At 35.4% G+C, this 17463-nt stretch overlaps 1 protein-coding gene across 2 annotated transcripts in view; it reads right to left on the bottom strand.

The window, feature by feature from the left end:
• The window catches only part of ANGPT1 (angiopoietin 1), a 244118-nt gene that overhangs the window by 102979 nt on the left and 123676 nt on the right, over nt 1–17463 (bottom strand). The gene's annotated exons all lie outside the window — the stretch shown is intronic.

Genomic DNA, 17463 nt, shown 5'->3' with positions numbered 1-17463 from the left:
ATCCAGCAAAAACACAATGAAAACTAACCATGTTTTAATCACTGAGCTATACAATGAAAGCAAAAGAATAAATAAAACTTGATTCTGATGATTAAGACTATCTATAATACAAGTATGTTACAAGTGCTAGAATGAAGGCACAAATGTCTGCCCACCTGCCTGTCTGATGGGGTAGACTGAAGGAATAAATGAATCCTCTAAATGAGGGAATCAAGGAAGTCTTCCCAGAGTCAATCCTAAATGAATATGGCAGAGAGGGCATACATTTCTTATGTCTGCCTTAACACACAAAAATGTGGCCTGAAAAACCTGGAGGATGGAGGATAAAGAGGGAGCCAGAAGGACTACAACAGCATACAAGGAGCTTTGCTTGGTTAGGCATGAGGACATTCCTGACCACCTCCTGGAATGTGCTGCTCAGGAAATCAAGAGATAAATGGGTCAGAAGCAAATGCATGCCTTTGAGGCCATCACATTTTAATATGAGATTCATTTAGTAGGCTCAGGCAGATAATTTCTTTGTACTTTACCATATTTTCAAATACACTAAGCATAAAGTTCACCCCTTTAGTAACACATATAAGTGTATATGTATGTGTATGTGTGTATATTTTACTTGTCCACATATGCTTTCACACACATACATTCCCCTACTCCCAACCTATGTGTGTCAGGTTCTCCATTCATATCTTGAGGTTCTGCTCCTTTCACTGTAGTTCATTTCATTAAAGGTCCATTTAAAATCACCAATGCATTACTTTACTTTGGATGAGTTATATTTTATGTCAAATTTAATCACTATAGTTAATACCTGTTTAACAGTCATGGACAGCTCCAGTGTACTGCCTAACAACCGGGAAACTCTTTTCCCAAATTCTGAATTTACACTTAGGTGATAGAGAAAATGGATGAACCACAAAGCAACTTTGTACACATTGTTTTTATATCAATTAAAAGTAAAGAAGATACTGTTTGAAACAGAAAACTGCAAACATATCTCCCTTTAATTGAATGGGATTTTTGTTGTTGTTTTCCCCTGGCATGCTACATAAAATACATTCTGATTCAATTAAAAAAGAAAGCTTTGACATTTGAACTAGTGAGCACCCAGCAGACAGTAAGCTGTGGGGGATTGATGGGGTAGAAGAGACTCTACAGGATAATTCTAAGACACATCTTCTGCACACTCTATTCTTTTTCTCCTATGACAAATGACAATGATGCAAACAAGTAGCTTATGATATTCATCTTTAAGGAAAAACTCCTGCATTAAACACTGTAGGCCAGCTCATGTAATTTAAATACTTAGCAGATGATATAATAAACACAGTAACAGAAGTTTAAAAACCTTAATAATTAAGAGATTTATAGATTTTTCAGGAATACCACCAGTAGGTAGAAAACTGCTGTCATTTTACTCTGGTATTTCATATGAAATTGCAAGGTATTAGCACTTAAAATCTAACCTGTTCAACATTCTGACTTTTTAGGCTATTATCTTTCCATATATACTGCTTCTTTCCTTGAAATAAGTTTGATCTATTCATCTTCTCTTCCATCATATCTCTTAAGTTTAGGTTTGCTTTTTAAGAATTATCTGTCTTTCGGGGCGCCTGGGTGGCTCAGTTGGTTGGGCGACTGCCTTCGGCTCAGGTCATGATCCTGGAGTCCCTGGATCGAGTCCCGCATCAGGCTCCCTGCTCGGCAGGGAGGCTGCTTCTCCCTCTGACCCTCCCCAATCTCATGTGCTCTCTCTCATTCTCTCTCTCTCTCAAATAAATAAATAAAATCTTTAAAAAAAAAAAAAAAAGAATTATCTGTCTTTCATCTGCTAAAACATAGCAAAACTAATGGCAAAATTATATATGTATGTATGTGCATGTGTGTGTGTGTGTGTGTGTGGGTGGGTGTGCATGTGTGTTTTCTCCTACAATGTGGGATTACTCAATGGAACATACAATAAGTTTGTACAAGCATAAAACTGTCAATGTCATTGTATAATAAACATTCCAAAGTATTATGTGTGAGGTCTAACTTTTCCTGAATAATATTTGTTGAGTAGTTCTTATTTAAATTACCCTTGGTTCAAGAACTAGTAAGATTATTAGGATGGAAACAGTTATTCAAAGCCTAAGAAAGGGACAGTGATTGCTAACATTTTATAAGTGATATGAAATCCCTATTTTTCCTCATTTTCATCAAAGGACTACAGACACTGGGCATTGTTTCTTCTTTCACAAAGACCACTTTACTTGTTATGTCTCAAGTGCTATTGGAAGGGAGCCCAAATTACCATTACAGTGAATTAGTCCCTCTTAGAATTAACCACACACCATGAGAGAGAATGAAACTAAGTGTAGTAACTGGTAAAATGCCTGCTCTCATTACCACATGTATTGCCAGAGGAATTTTGTAAAAAGCCCTTTTAAAGATTCACTAATCTAGTTTTGGGAGCTGTAGATCACCTCACTGTTTTCTTCCTGATTTCATCCCCATCCCCCACAAGCAATGACTACTCAAAACTTTCTATTTTCCACTAACTGAAAAAAGGCTGGTCTGATTTATGATAAAGTCTAAAATCTTGGAATCTTAGAAATATTAGACATCATGAAGCTCCCATTAAGATTTAGCAGCTGTCACATGTTGACCTTCACTTTGAATTCCTTTTTTATTATGAAATAAAATGTTGCATAGATGACCTAAGCACCCCCTCTACATACACACCAGAATTAACCATTATCCTGAAATTGATATGGACTTATACTACATAGGTATACACACAAAATAATAAACCATACCATCTAGTATATTTTCAAGATTTACAATAATGTTACCTTATTGTATGGCTCCTTCAACTCTTTCATTTTTTAATCAACATTATGTTTTTGAGACTAAGATGTGTATTAGCAGTACAGTTTTATTATGAACTATGGGACTGAGTCAGATTTCATTTTAACTGCTAATATAATAGTCTTGTACCCCAAGGCCTGACTTACTCTGAAGAGAGGAGTACAAACTATTTAGACCCATTACCCTGAGTTCTAAGAAGGAGCAAATTGTTTCTCAGCATCTCACAAAACCCCTAGGATTTCTTCTCTAAGGGGCGGAAGGAAAGCTGTGTGATGAATCTTGTCCCGTTTATAGAATATATCTCAAGAATCTGTACAAATAATTTTTATCTTTAGCAAATAGTTATTTCCCAGAGAGAGAAATTCGGGGGTTGAGAAAGAAAGAGAAACAAGACAACAAGTTACCAGAACTAAAAATTAATTCTATAGTCCTTTTCAAACGTAAATTACTACTTTAAAATTTTAAAATAACCATGACCACAATTATCAAGGCAGTCCTCACAACTTCCTAGGTAGGCTTCCATTGAATAGATTGTATAGTCTAGATTTTAAGGCACAAAGTGACTAAAAAGTACCAGTTTTCCATGGCTTAAAAAAACAAAAACAAAAACAAAACCAACAAAACAAAACAAAAATCCAAAAACCTTTCTGCTCAACATAGTAAGCAGTATACAAAATGATATATTTATTTGATATGTTCTCAATTATGATAAATGTATTCAGACACATTTGTATGCATTGGAAAGAGAAACACTGAACAGTGCCTATCTCTGGCTGATGGGAATACAGGTGAATTTTATTTTCTTCTTGAAATGGCTGATATTTTCCACTTTCTTTAAAAACAATGAGAATTTAATTTTATATTCTGAAAAAAAAATAAGGAAAGAAAGACAAAAATATGCTTAGAATGCATTCACTCTGTGGGAAACTTCTAAACACCTGGCAATTTAGTAGTGGTGTGGTCAGAGCAAACCTGGAAAACATAGACTGTGATCCATAGACATGCTCCATTGGTTCCACTGGTTTATCTCCTCTAGCCTTGTCCCTTATGAGACCTTTATGAGAACTAAAGAAAGCTAATAAACAAGAGAAAACAAAAGAGCAGAAATAGCCTCAGGTAGTCTCTTCTGAAAGGAAAGGTTTTGTGGAAAGCCTATAACACTAGCCATTATCTACTGAGCACTTCCTATGTGTCAGTCAGCTAATGAACCAAGGCCTTTATATACTTTCCTTAAATTCCTCACAGCAGTCCTTTGACATAGATATTGTTACCATCTCATACGGATAAAATGGTAGAAGTGCTGAGAAATTAAATAACGTGATCAGGGTCACAGAGCCCAAGTGCTGCAGCTGGTATTAAAACTTCAGTCTGTCTGATGCACAGGTCCATTCTCTTTCCACTAAATTCTGCCTCAGCATCTTGGTTAGTGCAAGGATCCCAAAGGGCCATTTCCTGCCCAAATCTGTCCAGCTGAAGTATTTTGTTTGGCTAACCCATCATTTCAAGTACAGTTTCAAGTCTTCAGCCAGGATGGGTGAAACTCCTGGTCCTTTTAGCTATTTATGTAAGCTGTCTTATGATCCTAAAGGCATTGCCACCAGTTTGGGGGGTGGGGGGAAGAGGGGAGAAGGCACCTAACATTTGCTTATCACCTTCCAATGGTTAAAAACAAACAAACAAAAAACAACCAAACAAAAAACTCTTCATTCACTTGTTCTCCCTTTTTAAATACAATGAAAAATCCCTTTCACCACTATCATGCTTAGGAATATTGACAGAATGATTGGGTCAATATGTAGTAAGCCCTTTGAGGCCTTCCTAAACTGAGCATAAAGTAATTATTTTATATGACAAGGTGACTTATTCTTTCTTCAGCTCATGATGATATGCTATTTATGGCCTCATTAATTATCCTTGCTGAAAAGTATTTACTTTCATTTACTTAACCAAACAGAGATACCATCTTCATATGGCATATGGATTAGTATCATGCTTGTTCTCCAGTTCATTACACCATTATCCTTTCAAAACAAACATAAATGTCAAGTGAATACTTATTCTAATGTTTATATACACACTCTGAAAACTTATTCTCAGAGTGTACTCTAATATTATGACTTAAAAAAAAGCTTACCAACAAAATTTTATCAATAATCTTCAAACAAACCTTTTTTTCCTTTTTGAAATAAATGTTTTCTAGGTTACTAAATTAAAACACACTGAACTATATCTAAATTGAAACTGCTAAACTGAAATAATTTTTGCTCAAAAATTTTAGGTTGTCAAAAGTTGTACTTACAGCTAAATAGACTTACATAAATTTTGCAGATACATATATTTATATAGAATATTGAATTGGAATGCATGAATACATATATACATATATCTATATCTATATACATATACATATATATATGTGATAAAATAGTAGACTAATTGTTTCCCCTTGAAAATTCTATGTTTTATCAAATCAGTGTAAGATTACAGAACAGTAGATCAGATAATGACAAAGACATACAGGTACACACACAGATGTGAGAGTGTAATTATGTATGTTTATATAATATATACATTTATATATTTTCTTATATGGGATGAGCACAGTTTAGTAAACATCTACTGAGACACATTTATATGTCTTCTATAGTAACAGGTCTTGTGCCATGGAGATATAAAAATGCAAAAGATACAGTTCTTGCCTAGTCCCTGTCTTAGTGAGAAAGCCAAGTATATTAATAGACAACATCATTATAATGTGGTAACTGTTAGAATAGAAATAGCCTGCATAAGATTGTGAAGCAAATACCCCAAATTTATGAAATCCATGACAATTTTATTCCATATGCTCATAGAGAAAAACTAAAGAGTTTGGTATGTCCTCTCAGTTAACTCAACATGACTGAGCACAAACATAACTTGGAGAAAGCACATACTTACCAGCTTCTTATCTGTCCTGATATACATTCCCACTCAGGGCTGGTTGCTCTCAGCATTCAGTTTCATCATGACCTTTTTTATGTTAAAATTATATCAACATTATTATTTTCAGGAAACCATGAAGCCCAAACTTTATATATCCTAGGATCTCACCTGAGGCTTTTACATTCTTGACTTCTTAAAGCCAAGGATTCTCACGCCACAGCATGAGATATGTTACATTTAAGAAGTAAGGTGAGTTTGTTGGGAAGTCACCATCATATCAGGAAATCACACATTTGTTTTCTCACAACTTTTTCATTTGTAAAAAATGGGGAGTTAGAGAGGACAGATACTTTTCCTCAAAATGCACAGTTAAATAGAGCTCACTGCAGAGCCAGAATTCTCACCCACCTTGCCTGAACCTAGAGTCTATGATTGTGCTACCACATTCCATGCCCAACAGCCCAGTTGTAAGAACCTCTCAGGGCAAATGCTAAGATTTGATAATTATGGTCTACTTGATTTCTTTCAAAGTTGGAGCAAGGTCTTGGTGAACCCATAGGTGGGCAGAATCTTGCGGGATGCTGGGCTGTCTTTAGAGTAGCATTGCGGAGGGCTCCCAGAATTAGTCATCAGGAGATTGAGGGATTTGTTTTTTGTTCGTTTGTTTGTTTGTTTTTCACTTTATTGGCCATCTAAACTTTACAGTCTTTTACTTGTCCGATTAGTAAAAATCATCCTGCTAATTCTACCTATCCTAAGTATCTCATAGGTTTGCTGTAACAATCAAATGAAGTGTGTGAAAACATTTGGCCATCTCTACGATGCTATGCAGATGACAGATACTTATATTTTGATCTGGAGCCAGGCTGGGAGAAGCAATTTGCAAATCTATTAAAAGAAGTGTGAATTCTCTGTTCTAACTTTATATATACATATTCCAGAAGAAGAAAATTAACAGTTAAAATTAGCCATAGGATTCTTTCTGTTACCAAATGCAGATTTAGAGCCATGCGAGAAGCAGCATATGAAAAGAAGCAGAGAAATGAGAAAAAAAGGAAGCGTTGGACTCTTACAGCTTCGGGCTGACCAATAATTAGCTGTACGATTTTGAACAAGTTGCTTTCCTCTGTGCTTCAGCTTCTGCACTGAGAAAATGGGAATAATAATATACTGACATCACAGAATTGTTTAAGGACTAAAGAAAAATCATGAGGGATTCATTCTTAAAGGCCTAGCTTCCTAACACTTTGTGACTATGAAGAAATCACTTAATTATTCTAAGCCTTGGTTTCCCCATCTGTAAAGTAAACTTAATGATATTTATGTCAAAGCAATTTTGTAAAGTTAAAATGAAAATGTTTTGTAAACCATAGCCATACAAAGATAAAGGATTTACTACAGCATGTTGTTGATTCCTGATACTAGTGCTTGCCTAACGTTAGAGTTTCACCAACCTTCATTCTTAAAGAACTGTAAAGTATCTTTTCTGTTTATATTCTCAGGAATCTATGTACTATACAGTGGCCAAAATGTCTGGGAACAAATAACAGTATTTTATTGTATTTTAATGTAATGTCAGAAAGCCATTTATTATATATATTCACTAATTCTTCCAGACTTTATAGCCATAGGGTATAGAAAAACCTCGTATACAACATGTGCTAGTTGTTTCAAATCTTCAGAGGGAACTTTCTCCTTGAGCAATTTTAACCCAGAAATATCTATAATTGTGATTTTGATGATGATTAGACTCTGAATTGCTAGGCCAGCAATGAATAAAGTGAGAGACTACAATGAATAAAGTTTCCAGAGGTCCTTCATAAAAATCTGTGTGTGGTGGGAGGAGGGGGGACAGGATTGGGGAAGACTGTAGAAGGGGAGAAAAATGGGACAATTTTTTTTAAACATTTTAAACATTATAGTTACTGTAACTTGCTGAACATCTGACTTAAAACCAGATAAAATATGAAATTATTCACATTATAAAAGTATTCATCACTCTACTTAGGATAACGGGAACCTGGAAAGTAAAAATACTGTCTTGTTTTCTGATAAATTGACTGATAAACTGAAGATGAAGAATTTCAAGTCACTAATGATAACTATCAATAAAAATTTAAGGCAAAGAAAATATGCCATTAAAACAACAAAAAGAAATTTTACTTGTATGGTTCATTACTGGACATTTGGCAAATTTGACAGCAAAAGGCCAAAATGGTTCTTTCCTCCATGAGAAGCAGTACCTCATTAAGATAGATTAATGTTTAGAATTTAAAAAACCTCAGGGGTTTAGCACTTATTCATTTAATCACACAACTAAAAAAGTCCTTATGGATGCTTGCTATATAAAAGATTCCAGGCAAGTCACTCCACTGGGATTTCTGAGCTTCCTGTGTCACTTACCATTAATACATCTGAAAACCACTGTGCTACTAGGTATGAAGCACTGAGCCTTGTCCTTGCCTGGGGTGTGTCTAATGATATAACAGGGGAAGGTCATGGCACTGTGCACTTTGGGATTTCATCTTTAAATGGGATTCTAGACAGCAAGAGACTCTCCAACAAAGAGGCATTAAAATACTCCGATTTCCAAGACATTTGGAGAGACACAATCACAAGAACAGAGTAAGATTGGTTCTCCTTAGGTGAAAACACAAAGTCAGGTTAGAATAATGCCATTCTCTCTCTCTCTCTCTTTTTTTTTTTTTTTACTGTAACCCCTAGTAAGAGGAATAGTTTTAATCTGGACAAGAAACAAATACAGTACACACACACACACACACACACTCAAACACACACACAAGCTTGCACGCGCACTCAAATAAGAAACAAAAGTTTCATGAAACTATATTTACTCCAGCAATACAGTAAAAAATAGAACCCAGGTTCCTGACCCTCTGAGACTTTGATTTTATTTCATTTGTACAGGAAGATTTGACTCCACCAAGTTTTGAGTTTCACAACCTGAATCATGATGATCAGTTTAAAAACACTGGATTACAGCTGATATTCATAACTACTATTTATGATGCTCTCATTTTGTGTGAGGCAATGTGCTGAATATTTGCTCTCATCATAGTATTTGGTCCTCAAAGCAACCATCAGCGATGAATGTTGTCAGAGCTATTTCATAGACAAGGCATCTGAGATGAGAATGTAGCTCTGGTTGTATAGCCAGGAGACGGAAGAGCAGGGACTAACAGTCAATCCTTTCCAAATCATACTTAGAATTATACTTCTTATACTATCAAAAAGCCAAAAGAATTCTGACTAGATTAGCACAAAATGCTGTTTCTGTACAATAAAAAAAACTAGCAGAACCTAACATATGTTCTGTTTTGTCTTTAAGATCATTGTGCATATCTACTATAAACTCAATGCAGTTTTTCTTAGAACATGGGTTCATTTTTTTTCTACAAAGCTTGTCATTATTATAAGTAACCAGTTGCAGAGCTTACTGTATATTGTTATATTTAGACACTCTAGTGGGATGAATTCTAGCTGGTTACAGAATTTAAAGGCACTTTAGTATGGTAATCAGGCTCTAAGATGGTCCAATGATCCCCTCCTTCTGGTATTCATATCCTTGCATAGTCCCTGTCCTACATTCTACTGGAGTTGTCTGTGTGACCAACAGAATATGGCAGAAGAGATGATACGTCACTTCGATAAAAGACACCACAGCTTCCATCTTGCTCCCTCTCTCTCTCATCACTTTGGGGGAAGCCATGGTATCAGCAGTCTCGTGGAAAGGGCCACCTGGTGAGGACCTGAAGCCTTTGGCTAAAGCCAAATGAATGACTTTGGAACGGATTCTCTAGCTCCAGTCAGGTCTTTGGGAACTGTAGGCCCAGCCAATAGCTGGACTATACCCTCACAAGGAACCCAGGGCCAGAACCACCCAGCTAAGATGTCCCCAGATCCCTGATTCTCAGAAACTACATGAGATGATAAATGGTTGCTATTTTAAGGTCCTAAGTTTTGGCCTAATTTGTTAAGCAACAATAGATAATTAATATAAACAGAGCCTAAACTTTGCAGGATACTATCTCAACAGAGTTTTTGTCCGCCTGTATTTAATAGCAAAAAAAGCAGTCTAAACTAACAAGATACTCAAATTGCAAAAATTTAAAAAATAAACTAAATCATGAATGGTGTAGGAAATAGTTCATTATTACGTTTTCAAGGCAAACTATACGGTCTAGAATAAAAGCTAGTGATATAATTTATGAATCACTGATATTCCTAATCCCAAGTTAATATAACAATGTCAGCCAGTCTATTAATTAATCAGCATCCTCTTTACCCTATTTTTTCCAATCATTGATTATTTTAAGTATCACTGGCCCATCCCACTTAAAGCTGAATTAGAAAAAAAGAACTGAAATTCACATATGTTGAGTTCTGCTACTATTTGTAGCTTATGGTGGGGCTAGTCTTTATAATTTGAAAAGTAGACGAAGTGGGCACCATCATTCTTCTTACTTCCCCCTTCCTCTGGTGCCTAGGATTCTCATGCTATCTTCCAGCTTCCTAACCCCTTCTGCTATGGAATTCACCCAGGTCTGCTTTTCCTCACAATGACTTCTCATTGCACTAATCTACACAAAAGCATGAATGAATGATTTCCAACTTACTGCCCTTTTGGTTATTTAAATTTTTTCAATGATACTTGTTTACTCAATTAAATCCTGACTCTTTGGATCACAGGGATCAATATAAGCTGAAATGAAGATTTTGTAATTGAAAATACATCTATCTTACCTATGTCATATGGACCAAAACTGAAATTCCTAGGAAAAAAAAATATCTAACTTGCTTTATGATGGTAGAATTTTCATTCAATTATTTATACTTTTAAATACAATTTTTCAACTTCAGTACTATTGAAATTGAGGGCAGTACTATTAATATTTTGTTGTGTGTGAGTTTGTGGGAGAGCACCCTGTAAATTACAGGATGTCCAGCAGCATTGCTGGCCTCCACCCACTAGATGCTAGTAGCAGCCCCAGCTGTGACAATCAAAAATATCTCCAGACGTTGCCAAATGTCCACTGAGAGTCAAGATCACGCCCAATTGAGAACCACTAATAAAAATAATTGCTATGTTTCTGAGCAAGTATGCATGTGAGTTTACTAAGGGGATATAAGAAAATAATTTCAGGAAATGTTGTGGGCTTATTTAGGAAGTGACCACTCTCCTGGTACCTCTAAAATTGCAATCATACCATAAAGCCAAATGTGTTTGTCTAATTCTTATACTGCATTCTTGAGTAAAAGGTGAGATTGAAACTACTAATTTTATTTTAAACTTTTTAATTCTATTATTTAACTTGTCAGATAACTGAAATTTGGCCATATTTACAAACACAAACACACATTCTTTTTTTTTTAATTTTTTTATTGTTATGTTAATCCCCATACATTACATCATTAGTTTTAGATATAGTGTTCCATGATTCATTGTTTGTGCATAACACCCAGTGCTCCATGCAGAACGTGCCCTCCTCAATACCCATCACCAGGCTAACCCATCCTCCCACTCCCCTCCCCTCTAGAACCCTCAGTTTGTTTTTCAGAGTCCATCGTCTCTCATGGTTCTTCTCCCCCTCCGATTTCCCCCCCTTCATTCTTCCCCTCCTGCTACATTCTTCTTCTTCTTTTTTTTCTTTCTTAACATATATTGCATTATTCACAAACACACATTCTTATGCTCCAAGGTCTGGAAAGCATCAAGGCTGTTGTCTCCTGAAATGTCCTCTCTTTAAAGACGAGGGCCCAGAGAAAAGAAGGCCCCGTAGAGATTCAGTCATTCTGTAAGGATTAGAATCCAAGTCTCTGACCCTCTAACTGCTCTTGAGTGAGGTGGAAACTACAAAAGATACTTTCATCTGGTTAGCAGCTCACCAACACTACACATATTTTTCTCTGTGCTTCTGTGTTATATATACATACTTTGAGGCACCAACCAGAAGACATGGGCTTGATTGTGACCTCTGCAAGATATTTGCATGACCTAGGGGTAAGGTTCAATTTCTCTGGCTCGGTTTCCTCATCTGTAACATGTGGATGATACCAAAGTATTGCAAAGGCTTTATAAACTATCACATGTGATTTCAATGTGAATTACCTTATTGTCATGTTAAAATGTTGGAGATTTTTATACAAATAGTAATGTGAATGCATACTAGAGTTTATCTTAGATAGAAAAAGTGATAATCCCAATGCTGTCAAAACTAAATTTACAAAGTGCTTCTGTTATTGCTGTGATAAGGTGCTAAAAATGGCCTCTTTGACAAAGCGTAAATCCCTTTCCATTTCCTAACTATTCTTTTCAGTATCTCAATTCCCTAGTCTCTTAAGTGGGAATTAACTTCAACACTATTTTTAGTCAAGTACAAAATAGATCTTCTTCATGAACAGGAGACTGCATCTGCAGAAAGTTTGTGAATTTTGAAGGAACACTGTCTTTTTGCCAATGTGTTTGTAAGTCACAACACTATATTTAAAATCCAGAGGTTGAATTTTGATATATGCTAGAACATGAAAAATAGACAATTGACCACTGTGGGAATTGGACAGCAGATGCAGTGATGCTGTGTCTAAGTATAATTATGTTTGCTGTGTTGGAAGATTAAATGAGACATAGATTTAAGGGGTGAAATGATGTTGTTCATGAGAGATAATTCACAGAAGCATTTCCTCTCCAACAAGATACTATTTACCGCTTGAGTCTGGAAAAAAAAAAGTTTGATATGTTCAACCCTGATGGAAGTTTTCTTCTCCAGAGGCTCTCTTAAATACATTCTTTAGTGCGGGCGCCTGGGTGGCTCAGTTGGTTAAGCGACTGCCTTCGGCTCAGGTCATGATCCTGGAGTCCCTGGATCGAGTCCCACATCGGGCTCCCTGCTCAGCAGGGAGTCTGCTTCTCCCTCTGACCCTCCCCCCTCTCATGTGCTGTCTCTCTCATTCTCTCTCTCTCAAATAAATAAAATCTTTAAAAAAAAAAAAATACATTCTTTAGTGCATCATTAATTTCTGATGGACTGAAAGACTTGTTAGATTTCTCTAAATGCCTCACTTTTCCTTAGGAAACAGCCTAGACTTTCAGGAGAAAATCTGATTTACTGTATCTTATAATGTGATAGAAGGACCTAATTAAGAATATAGAATTAAATAGATGAACATAGTGATTATTTTTTTATGGTCTCTCATTATTCTCTTAGAAGAGATGACCTAGTTAAAGAGAAATGACTTGGAAAGACACCACCAGTGCTTAGTACCCAACTCCTGAAATGCCTTATTCTCTAGCGAAAGTCAGCTGTTTGGTTCTCTTTCCAAAGAATTTCTGAACTTAGCACCACTTCAGCTGGCTGCTTTAAGAATGCTGCCCTTAATTCCCATTTAAGAAAGTGAAGGGTTAGGATTAATGTTTCTTTTTTTATATATGCTGCCTTACAAAACCCTTTCCATTTACTCATAAAAGAAGTTTGCCAGCCTTTTTTTTATTGAAAGGATTAAGACCAGATTATTTCCATCCTAAAAGTGTGATCACATATAGTTGTGGAAAGCAAAAAGGAGACCAGGAGAGCCAACTGCAATAGACTGTAATATGATGCTACAGACTAGATTATCGGGTATATTTATCAGGAAATTATTATAAGATTATAAAGTATAATATTTACATTTAATTATAATTTACACAATGGCAGTTCTCATGAGGAAATATACTTAAAAAAAAAACAAACAAATTAAATCAACATGCTCACATGCACTGTATATTCTGGCCCAAGGTCACCACAGTAGTTGGACAGGTTCTGTCATAACCCAAGGGCACTCAGCCATTGGTGTGAGTGGGGGCCAAAATCAATCCACATTTAGCTGTGTAAACTTTGGTGCTTGGTGCAGGACTGGGGTATTTTCTAATGTTCTCAGACACATTAGATGGGTTAGTGGTGGTCACTTCTGGACTATGTGAGGTCTCAAATGGCCTTTCATCTAATGGTGCAGGTGCAATTTTTCCTTTTTAAGAACACTATCAGAGAAAAGGGAAGCTCTTGTCTATAGGCCAAATAATTGACTTGCATTTCCCAACCTGACACTCAGTCCCCAAAAAGGACTAAGGAAACCTATTCTTCACTGTTAGAAATTCTGGTAGAAATTGGGGTGGTATCATGGTATGTAGCTAGGGGAGTAAGAAATGCTTATATCCTTCTTTTGCCTAGTCCAATCCCTGTCCCCTTGAAGTACCCTAGGAAAATATAATTCAAGGGACAGTGGCAAAAAAAAGAGAAAGGAATCCAAGTATATCATTAATGAAAGCCAATAAATCATGGAAAAAGAGCAAGAGAAGGAAAGATCAAAGAAAATCTATAGAAACAACCACAAAACACAAGTAACAAAATGGCAATACATATCTATCAATAATTACTTTGAATGTGAATGGACTAAATGCTCCAATCAAAAGACATAGGGTGACAGAATGGATAAAAATACAAGACCCACCTATATGCTGCCTACAAGAGGCTTATTTCAGACCTAAAGATGCCTGCAGATTGAAAGTGAGGGAATGGAGAAACATTTAACATGCAAATGGATGTCAAAATAGACTTTAAAACAAAGACTGTAACAAGAGACAAAGAAGGACACTATATAATAATTAAAGGGATAATCCAACAAGAGAATATAACAATTGGAAATATTTATGCACCCAACATGGGAGTACCCAAATACATAAAAGAGTTAATAACAAACATAAAAGAAATAATTGATAGTAATACAATAGTAGGGGACTTTAACAACACCCCCACTTAGATCAGTGGGTAGATCATCCAAATAGAAAATCAACAAGAAAATAATGGCTCTGAATGACCAGATGGATTTAACAGACATATTCAGAACATTTCACCCTAAAGCAGGACAATACACATTCTTTTCAAGTGCACATGGAACATTCTCCAGAATAGAGCACATATTAGGCCACAAAACAAGCCTCAACAAATTCAAGAAGATCAAAGTCATACTATGCATCTTTTCTGAACACAATGCTATGAAACTAGAAGTTAACCACAAGAAAAAATCTGGAAAGATCACAGATACATTGAGGTTAAATAACAAGCTATTAAACAATGAATGGCCCAACCAAGAAATCAAAGAAGAAATAAAAAATTACAGAAAACAAATGAAAATAACAACATGATCCAAAATCTTTGGGATGCAGCAAAAGCTGTTCTAAGAGGAAAGTTTATAGCAACACAGGCTTACGTCAAGAAGCAAGAAAAATCTCAAATAAACCACCTAACCTTACACCTAAAAGAGCTAGATAAAGAAAAAACAAAACCCAAACCCAGCAAAAGGAAGGAAATAATGAAGATTAGAGCAGAAAGAAATGATATAAAAAATTAAAAAAAAAAAAAAAAAACAATAGTGACAATAGAACAGATCAATGAAACCAGGAGCTGGTTCTGTGAAAAGATCAACAAAATTGATAAACCTCTAGAAAGACTCAAAAAAGAGAGAGAGAGAGGACCCCCCCCAAAGCAAAATTACTAATGAAAGAAAATAAATGACACCACAGAAATACAAATTGTAACAGAATATTATAAAAACCTATATGCCAACAAATTGGAAAACTTAGAAGAAATGGATAAATTCCTAGAAACATATAACCTACCAAAACTAAAGCAAGAATAAATGGAAAATTTGAACAGACTAATTACCACCAATGAAAATGAATCAGTAATCAAAACCTCCTAATAATCAAAAGTCCAGGATCAGACAGCTCCACAGGTGAATTCTAGTAAACATTTAAGGAAGAGTTAATGCCCATTCTTCTCAAACTATTCCAAAAAATACAAGAGGAAGGAAGACTTCCTAATTCATTCTATGAGGCCAGTATACCAACACCAGGTAAAGATACCACAAAAAATATCTCTCATGAATATAGATGCAAAAATCCTCAAGAAAATATTAGCAACAGGATCAAAAAACATAGTTAAAAAATCATACACCATGATGAAGTAGGATTTATTCCTAGGATGCAAGAGTGGTTCAATATTCACAAAACAATCAATGTGATATTCACAACAATAAGAGAAAGAATAAAAACCATATGATCATTTCAATAGATGCAGAAAAAGCATTTGACAAAGTACAACATCCATTCATGATAAAAAAAAAAACCCCTCTGCAAAGTAGGTCTACAGGGAACATATCCCAACATAATAAAGGCCTTATATGAAAAACCCACAGCCAACATCATACTAACTGGTGAAAAACTGAGAGCTTTTCCCCTTAGGTCAGGAACAAGACAAGGATGTCCACTCTCACCATTTTTATTCAATATAGTACAGGAAGTCCTAGCCATAGCAATTAGACAACATAAAGAAATGAAAGGCATTCAAATTGCTAAGGAAGAAGTAAAACTCTCAATATATGCAGATGACACAGTATTAGATATAGAAAACTCTAAAGACTCCCCCAAAAAACTAGAACTGTTAAATTAATTCAGTAAAGTTGCAGGATATAAAATCAAGGTATACAAATCTATTGCATTCCTATACACTAATAATGAACCAGCAGAAAGTGAAATTAAGAAAACAATTCCCCAAAAAATGAAAACAATTCCATTTAAAATTGCACCAAAAAGAATAAAATATCTGAATAAACCTAACCAAAGAGGTGAAAGACCTGTACTCTGAAAACTATAAAACACTGATGAAAGAAATTCAAGAAGATGCAAAAAAAAACTGGGAAGACATTCCATACTCATGGATTGGAAGGACCAATATTGTTAAAATATCTTTATTACCCAAAGCAATCTACACATTTAATGCAATTCCTATCAAAATACCACCAGAATTTTTCACAGAGCTCAAAGAAACCTAAAATTTGTATGGAACCACAAAAGACCCCAAGTAACCACAGCAATCTTGAAAAAGGAAAAAGCAAAGCTGGAGGCATCACAAATCCTAACTTCAAGTTATATTTCAAAGCTGTAGTAATTAAAATAGTATGGTGCTGGCATAAAAATAAACACATAGATGAGTGGAATAGAAGAGAAAACCCAGAAATAAACCCACAGTTATATAGTCAATTAATCTTCGACAAAGGAGGCATGAATATACAATGGGAAAAAGACAGTCTCTTCAACAAATGGTGTTGGCAAAACTGGACAGCCACATGCAAAAGAATGAAACTGGACCACTTTCACCATCCACAAAAATAAACTCAAACTGGATTAAAGACCTAAATGTGAGACCTGAAACCATAAAAATCTTAGAAGAGAGCACAGGCAGTAATCTCTTTGACAATGGCCGTAGCAACATTTTTCTAGACAGGTCTCCTGAGATAAGGGAAATAAAAGCAAAAGTAAACTGTTGGGACTATATCAAAATAAAAAGTTTCTGCACAGCGAAGGAAATAATCAACTAAAAGGCAACCTACTGAATGGGAGAAGATATTTGCAAATGACATATCCAATAAAGGGTTAGGTATTCAAAATATATAAAGAAATTATAAAACTCAATATCCAAAAAACAAATAATCCAATTAAGAAATGGGTAGAGGAACTTAATAGACGTTTTTCCAAAGAAGACGTATAAATAGCTAATAGGTACTTGAAAAGATGCTCAACATCACTCAGCATCAGGGAAATGCAAATCAAAACCACAATGAGATATCACCCCACAC

Source organism: Halichoerus grypus, chromosome 5, assembly GCF_964656455.1.
Source record: "Halichoerus grypus chromosome 5, mHalGry1.hap1.1, whole genome shotgun sequence".
Taxonomy (NCBI): domain Eukaryota; kingdom Metazoa; phylum Chordata; class Mammalia; order Carnivora; family Phocidae; genus Halichoerus; species Halichoerus grypus.
This window is presented reverse-complemented; position numbering and strand designations above follow the sequence as displayed.